We start from the raw sequence: 8656 nt of genomic DNA on the forward strand, positions 1-8656 counted from the left end.
TATATATATATATATATATATATATATATATATTATATGTAGAGTAGGCATTCAAATGACTTCCAATGGAGGATGATGAGGACAAGGTGTAACGGGGCAACTGTATTGTCTTCACCTTCCTCCATTGGAAGTCCTCTGAGTGCCTATTTTACCTTAAACTATATTACATATACATACATATCTCAATCATCTCATGTATTAATAATATAGCTGAATATATATATATATATATATATATATATATATATATAATGTCCATGGTAGAGAGTCCTATGATCAGACAGGTAGGAGGAGATCGTCTCACCTGTGTAGTGGGATGGGAAGGTAGGTGTTCACAGGTAGGTGGTATGGATGGAGCTGAGTCCGGACATGTCCTCCTCTCCCCGGTCTCTCTCCTCTACCTGCCCCGTCCTCAGAGCTCCGCTCCCCCGTTTCCTCCTCCTCCACTCTCCGCTACAACTTCCAACTTCTCCGCAAACTTCTCCGCACTTCTCCCTCCAGCGCCGGACTCCGCCACCTACTCCGATCTCCGCTCCTCGGTCATTCCTGTGCCCGCCACCCCGCACACCCCGCACACCCCGCACCGGGATCTCCCTGTCTCTCCTCCGGCACTTCAATCCCACCGGGCGGCTCAGTGCGAGCGCTCAACTCCCCCAGCGCCGCCTCCTGCAGTACTGAGAGCGGCCGCTAGATGTCAGGAGAGGGGACGTCCCAGTGTGGGGTCACCAGAGGGCACCGATCAGGACACATTCCTCATCATCGGAACCTTCCAAACTTTTCCTCTTGCAGCATTACACTGATCTCTGCTTATAGACAGAGGGCATTCTATTGAAGTGTGCATCCTTCTTAAAGCTGAACTCCAGGATAAGTTAACAGTGTGTACATACATTCATCATGTGACTTCTTACTGGACCCACCTGATTTGTATATTTCCTCCACATCTGTGCTGTGATCACTGTTAGACTTTCTCCCTGTAATAAAGACCGCTCACTGCTGATCTCTGTCCTTGTGCAGGATGCCTGGTCTGGTCTCCGCCCCCTCCTGTCCTTGTTTGCAGGCAGCCTATAGTGGGTGGAGCCTGTGGAGCTCCGCTCTCTGCACAGGCTATGTACAGTACATGTCAATGCTACTTTAACAAGGTAATATCTGGGTTTGTGAAGACATTTGGTGCACACAAAATAGATATTTATGCTAAGACCCCTTTAACAGTGAGGCAGTTTTCAGGAGTTTTAGCGCTAGAAATAGTGCCTTTTAAAGTGCCGGAAAACTTCCTCCCATTCATTACAATGGGTGCTTTCGCACTGGGCGGTGTGCTTGCGGGACTTTCCAAAAAGCCCTACAAGCAGCACCTTTGGGGCACTTTGGGAGCTCTGTATACGGCGCTCCCAAAACGCCTTTGCCCATTGCAATGAATGGGTAGCACTGCCGAAGGGCCTGAAAAACGTTTTAGAAGCACTGCAGCATTGGGAGTTTTTAACCCCTTCTTTAAATGAATGAATAACTTGTATAGCAATACATATGCGTACTATATCGCCTCAGGGCGCTTTTGCCACCAGTGTCCATCTGGGTTTTCAGAAGAGATGGGTCTTAAGCTTCTTCCTGAAGGCCAGATAGTTTTCCTCCGAGCGGATGTCCGCAGGTAGAGCAATCCATAGCCGTGGTCCTTGGACTGCCAACCTTTGTTCACCTTTTAATTTATAACGGGTCTTGGCGATGTGGAGGAGGTTCTGGTTAGTTGACCGGAGAGTGCGACCTGGGGTGTAGTGCTTTATTTTGTCGCAGAGGTATTGCAGAGCTTTTCCTTGTGTCTAGCCAATCGAGGGTCCTCAGGGACGGTCTGATTGATTCCCATGTTTTTTTTTTCCAGTTATCAGTCTGGCTGCTGTGTTCTGGACGGTTTGTAGATGTGAAATTTGGTATTTTGAAAGTCCTAGGTAGAGGGAATTTGCGTAGTCGAGTCGGGAATTGATGATTGTTCCAACTACCGCTGCTGTTTCTCCTTCTGGGATGAAGGGGATGAGTCTACGCAGTAGGCGAAGAAGGTAGTGGGATCCGCTGACTACTGATCCTATTTGCTCATCCATCGTCATGTTTGAGTCAAAGATGACTCCGAGGCTTTTGGCTTTAGTGCTGGGGGTGATGGGTTGTCCGAGGATGGTGAGTGGTGTGGACATCGGGGTTAAAAGTGCCCCACTAGTGGCCAAAAAGCATTGATTAAAGAGCTCTTTAGCATTAACCTGGTCCCAGTGTGAAAGGGGTCCTAAATGGTTATAAACAATCTCCTTGTAAAAAAAAACCTATTCCGTTTCTAATATAAATGAAAGGCAAAAAATTTGTGTATAGATTAAAAAAATTATTATAAATACTTTGTTTCCTATTTTTATAAATGATCACATTCCCTCTGTTCTCAGCTGCATAAGAGCTGGGGAGGAGAAGCAGCAGAACACTGAGCTTCCCAGTGAAAGGCTGTGCAGCATGGAGGGGGGGGGGGGGGTTTCAGGTCTGATCATTGGAGGAGAGCAGGCTGAGTTCTCAGCATAGCTATAGAACAGACCACGCTGTGCTCTTCTGCTTAGTGTGGTCAGTTTTTTAATGGAAAGCAGAGGGACTAATGCCGCGTACACACGTAGCCGACTATCCGACGGACTTAGTCTGGTGGACTTCCCACTAGACTGTCCGTCGGACTTTCCGAACGGGCTACTTACCCACACACGGCACTTTTTCAGCGGACTAATACAGCGCACTAAGTCCGCCGTACTATCCAATCTACTTTTGAAATGAACGGACTCGCCCACACACGCGGAGAAAAGTAAGTCCGCTCATTTCGAGCGCGTCTCCAGGTAGCCACCTGGTATGGACTTAAAGGGGAACCCCAACGCCGAAAAAAATCGGCGTGGGGGTCCCCCCTAGGTCCACATCAGACCATTGTCCGAGCACGCTACCCGGCCGGCCAGGAAAGGGGGGCGAACAAGCGCCCCCCCTCCTGAGCCGTACCAGGCCGCGTGCCTTCAACATGGGAGTTGCCTTGGGGAAGGGGGGGCCGCGCGGCCCCCCCACCCCAAAGCACCTTGTCCTCATGTTGATGAGGACAAGGGCCTCTTCCCGACAACCCTGGCCGTTGGTTGTCGGGGTCTGCGGGCGGGGGGCTTATCAGAATCCGGGAACCCCCTTTAATAAGGGGGCCCCGGATACCGGCCCCCCACCCTATGGGAATGAGTATGGGGTACATCGGTTGATGTCACATGGGTTGATGTCACATGGGTTGATGTCACATGGCGACAGTCCTAGCATCCTCCGGGACTGTGACATCGTAAGGGGGCGGGGTCACCATGTGACATCAACCCATGTGACATCAACCGATGACCCTGCCCCTTGTCCCTATATAAGTCGCCGCGCAGCGTGTCCCTGGCATTGCGGCCGGAGAGAGCGTCGAGTCAACATCTCCAGGAGAAGAAGGAGAAGAAGGAGAAGAACGGAAGGCGGCGGCGACAGAAGACCGGGCCACCGCCTGTAAAAGAGCTAGAAGAAGGCGCGGTGGCCCGACAGAAGAACCGAAGAGGGGGACAAGACCCCCGAAGTCGGAAGAAGAGGCCGCGGTGAGGAAGAAAGCCGAGTCCGGCGAGAAGACCCCCAAAGACGGAAGATCCACGGAGCTGTGCAATAAACTATTTTATCTTGTGTGTTGTGTTTTTTTGTACTTTTTTCACAGGTGAATGGGTAGGGGTACATTGTACCCCATACTCATTCATTTAGGGTGGGGGGCCGGTATCCGGGGGCCCCCTTATTAAAGGGCGCTCCCGGATTCCAATAAGCCCCTCGCCCGCAGACCCCAACAACCAACGGCCAGGGTTGTCGGGAAGAGGCCCTTGTCCTCATCAACATGGGGACAAGGTGCTTTGGGGTGGGGGGGGCGCGCGGCCCCCCCCTTCCCCAAGGCACCTTGTCCCCATGTTGAGGGCACGCGGCCTGGTACGGCTCAGGAGGGGGGGCGCTAGTTCGCCCCCCCTTTCCTGGCCGGCCGGGTAGCGTGCTCGGACATGGGGTCTGATGTGGACCTAGGGGGGACCCCCACGCCGTTTTTTTTCGGCGTTGGGGTTCCCCTTTAAGTTCATACCAGGTGGCGGGGCCAGCGACGTCTCCTTCGCGGGCCCCGCCTACCTGGAGACCCGCTCGAAATGAGCGGACTTTTCTCCGGGCGGCAAAAAAGTTCGTTCATTTCGAAAAGTACGGCGGACTGGCATATACACGGCCGGATTGTCCGCCGAAATGCGAGTCCGGCGGGAAGATTGGAGTGCAAAACTACTTTCTAAGTCCGCCGTACTTTCGGGTCAAAAAAGTCCGCCGGAGGCTACACACGGGGGGATTGTCCGGCGGACTTGAGTTTGCCGGAATTTTCCACCCGATTGTTTGATCGTGTGTACGCGGCATTAGAGATACACCAGGGATTTCACATAAAGGAAGCAATACAAAGAGAACAGGATGCTTTTTTCATACAAGTACATGGTACAGCAGGCTCATATCAGGAATATGAAATGTTGGGGTAACTCCAAGAAAAATGTAGATGTAGACTCCAGATTTTCATTGCAAATCTTTATTGCTACATGAAGGTCAAGATTAAAAACAGCTTATATATTTTAACAGCTTGCTTACAAACGCATGTGTTAAGCCATGCATCGACACACATAATGCACATAAACACATTATGATGCACATTGATTGCATATGTTAACATGCACAATGTCTGAGATATCATCCTTCAAATTCAGTGATGTAATGGTACGTCGTTGGATGGGAAGCAGCTAAAGGGGATTGGTTTGGGGGGCAGTAAACGTGCAGCAACTCCCCCAAATTGAGTATAAAGTAGTATCTCACCCAGTGGCAACCCATCCATAGCCCCCCCCCCCCCCCCCCAGCAGTCACAATTTTTTTTAAAAAAAGGGTCCTTTAAAAAAAAAATAGCAGGCGAGGCGCTTAATTTGCAGACTTTTGACCTGCTTTGTGGCGCAGTCCATCGCACTGGACAACTTGAGCCCGTAGCACCTGCTTTGTTCTCCGAGTTGGAGCCCTTTCACACCAACGGCATTTTGCAGGCGCTATAGCGTTAGAAATAGCGCCTGCAATCCGCCCTCAAACTGCTGCACCATTCACTCCGGTGTGAAAGCCCTGAGGGCTTTCACAATGGAGCGGTGCGCTGGCAGGATGTCAGGAAAAGTCCTGCCAGCAGTTTCTTTGGAGCGGTGAAGGAGCGGTGAAGGAGCGGTGTGTTTAGCACTTCTTCACCGCTGCTCCCCATTGAAATCAATGGAGCAGCGCTGCAATACCGCCGGCAAAATGCGATACTGCAGCGTATTTCGGGCGGTTTTAACCCTTTCTCGGCCGCTAGCGGGGGTAAAAGCACCCCGCTAGAGGCCGAAATGCGCTGCAAATCCGGCGGTAAAACGCAGCTAAAAATAGCTGCGTTTTACCGCCGACGCTATAGGCTCAGCGGTGTGAAAGGGGTCTTAAGAAGAACATCACTTCCAGTTTGCCGACACTTGCTGGAGCAAGGATTAGGCTTTCTGCTCCCTCCATCCTGCAGGGGGAGATAGACAGCCGGTAGACTTTCCTTCCTCTCTCCCCTTATCACTTGTAGCTTATCACACGGCTGGAGTGGAGAGAGGAAGGAGCTGCCTTTATTCTGGAGAGCTGTGCCACAACTGGCTGTGAGTACACAAGGAAGGGGGAGGAGAGGGGGGACACTCTGATGCAAGGGGTAAACTTTAATGGGGGACACTCTAAATGCAGACATGCTATTTACAATGTACAGAATGCAGACATGTGCAATTTACAATGTGCAGAATGCATACATGTGCGATTTACAGTGTGCAGAATGTACACATGTGCTATTTACAAGGTGCTGAATGTAGACATGTGCAATTTGCAGTGTGCAGAATACAGACAGTAATGACACATAATCACCTGATAAATGCCTATTTAGAGTCCTTTATTACTAATAGTGTCATTTTTCAGTTTATTTGCGCCGATCTGCGAGGCTGTGCTATATACCGTGATCTGCGAGGCTGTGCTATATACTGTGATCTGCGAGGCTGTGCTATATACTGTGATCTGCGAGGCTGTGCTATACACCATGATCTGTGAAGCTGTGCTATATATCATGATCTGTGATGCTGAGCTATTTACTCTGTCCTGTGATGCTGAGCTATATACACTGTCCTGTGATGCTGAGCTGTATACTCCTGACACTATGGGTGGAAGAAAGTGTAATACAGGAGGTGGAGTGGGTAGATTCTATAAGGGATGGGGCTATGAGAAGTGGGGGGGGGGGTCAAAAAGGAAGGGCAGGGTCTGGCCCCCTCCCATCCTAAAACTTCACCAGCCGCCACTGATCTCACCATTTATGATCATCAGCATTATTATAATCACACAGGCAACACAGTAAACAGGTGCTCTACCATGGCTCTGTGTCACATAGCTGTTGGGTGCTGACTTTGTTAACTTATGGCTATACTGTATATAACACAGCACAGCCATAACAAAGTCAGCACCCACAAGCAATGCAACATCATAGAGACACGATAGAGCACCTGTTTACTGTGATGCCTGTGTGATTATTGTAATGCTTATAACCTGCTGTGCTGTGAGATACATAATGGGACACAGTGAGTATTCTCGGCTCTATTCCCCACTCACAGTGTCCAGTGCAGCCACACGCTCTTCCTGCTCTTCCCTGTCAGACACTCAACTTCTTCATATCCGGTGCGGACTGCAGCCGGGAGCTGGGCAGAGAATCACAGTATTACTCCATCAGCCAGGACTAATAGAATAGTGGGGCGGCATGATGTACATGCACCACAAAATTAAAGAAATAGTCCCTTCTCTGCACTCCCCTCCTGGGCCCCTCTGTTGACCTGATGGGGCCCAGGAAAATTATATAAAGCCCCCTTCTATAAGCAAGTTGGAGCGAAGGAAGAGTTTATAAAACTATTTTTTTTTAAATGCAGTAACAAACTGTAATGCTGCCCGGACCCGCTGTGCAGCTGATGGGGGCAGGCCCAGTACAACAGGGCTGGTTGTACTGTCCTATCAGCGGCCCTGCTTACACCAATTCTAGGGGTTATTATTGCATTCACTGACATCAATGCTGGGGGTTATTATCACTGACCACAATTCTGGGGGTTATTATTGCATTCACTTACACCATTCTGGAGGTTATTAACACTGACACCAATTCTGGGGGTTATTATTGCATTCACTGACATCAACGCTGGGGGTTATTATTGCATTCACTGGCATCGATGCTGGGGGTTATTATCACTGCCCATGAAACCAATTCTGGGTGTTATTTTCACATCCACTGACACCAATGTTGGGAGTTATAATTGTATCCACTTATACTAATGCTGGTAGGTATTATTGTGTCTACAGATACCAATAGTGGGTGTTATTATTGCATCCACAGACACCAATTTTATTATTGCATCCACAGACACCAATGCTGGGTGTTATTATTACATCCACAGACACCAATGTTGGGTGTTATTATTGCATCCACTGACACCAATGTTGGGTGTTATTATTGCATCCATTGACACCAATGTTGGGTGTTATTATTACATCCACAGACACCAATGTTGGGTGTTATTATTGCATCCACTGACACCAATGTTGGGTGTTATTATTGCATCCACTGACACCAATGTTGGGTGTTATTATTGCATCCACTGACACCAATGTTGGGTGTTATTATTGCATCCACTGACACCAATGTTGGGTGTTATTATTGCATCCACAGACACCATTGTCGGGAGTTATGATTGCACCCAATAATACTAATGTCGGTGGTTATTATTGTGTCCACAGATACCTATGTTGGGGGTTATCATTACTGTCACTGACTGCAGTGCTGGGGGTTATTATTACTGTCACTGGCACCAATGCTAGGGGCTATTATTTTTGCACTGCAACCAATGCTGGGGGTTATTATTACCGCCACTGGCATCAAAACTAGGGATTATTGCATTCCAATATCTTCTGTGCACATTGCGATACACACACTGCAAAAATTACAGCAGGGACAACATTTTTGGGCGTTGAGGGGCACTATAGCAATTTCATTTTGAATATGTTGCCTAACTTGATGCAATGCACCTTAATACATGTAAATTTGCTGCTATTGTGTGGCCTAGTGGAAGTGGCGCACTTGAGGCCTTCTATAAATTTTAAGCTGACCACCACTGATCTGAACACTGTGCAAAAATGAAACATGTCCTACTTTTGTTTTTACTGCACACACACACATACCACATCAGTGTGAACTGAAACAATAGGACATTAGGCAAATTGACTTGTTCTTGCGTAGGACAATGCAGCCCCACATTGCTGGTGTGAATGAACCCTAAAACCACTTGCACACATGTGGCTGAGCCCGTTCAAAGTAAATGCATCTTTCCCCTGCCCAGGAAGGCACAGTGTAGGGTATGGCCTCCTATAGACATGAATGGCTGTGTACTGCTATACTCATTTAGGCTAATCATATAGTAAACATGCTGGTACCATTATAAACAAGTATAGCATATGGTTGTATTATAATAAAATAAGAGCATTTTCTAATTTTTGCATATACCTGTAAGCTATGCTCATGTTTACAATAGCACCA

At 48.5% G+C, this 8656-nt stretch overlaps 1 protein-coding gene across 4 annotated transcripts in view; it reads right to left on the reverse strand.

The window, feature by feature from the left end:
* The window catches only part of TANC1 (tetratricopeptide repeat, ankyrin repeat and coiled-coil containing 1), a 329903-nt gene extending 329311 nt beyond the window's left edge, over positions 1-592 (reverse strand). For all 4 annotated transcript variants that reach the window (XM_077447640.1, XM_077447638.1, XM_077447637.1 and 1 more), the window contains exon 1: positions 305-592. The gene's annotated coding sequence lies outside the window, so the exon portion shown is untranslated. The remainder of the gene's footprint in view (positions 1-304) is intronic.
* Positions 593-8656: the final 8064 nt, after the last annotated feature.

Source organism: Lithobates pipiens, unplaced genomic scaffold (assembly GCF_037356315.1).
Source record: "Lithobates pipiens isolate NorthernLeopardFrog02 unplaced genomic scaffold, aLitPip1_a1.2 Scaffold_22, whole genome shotgun sequence".
Taxonomy (NCBI): domain Eukaryota; kingdom Metazoa; phylum Chordata; class Amphibia; order Anura; family Ranidae; genus Lithobates; species Lithobates pipiens.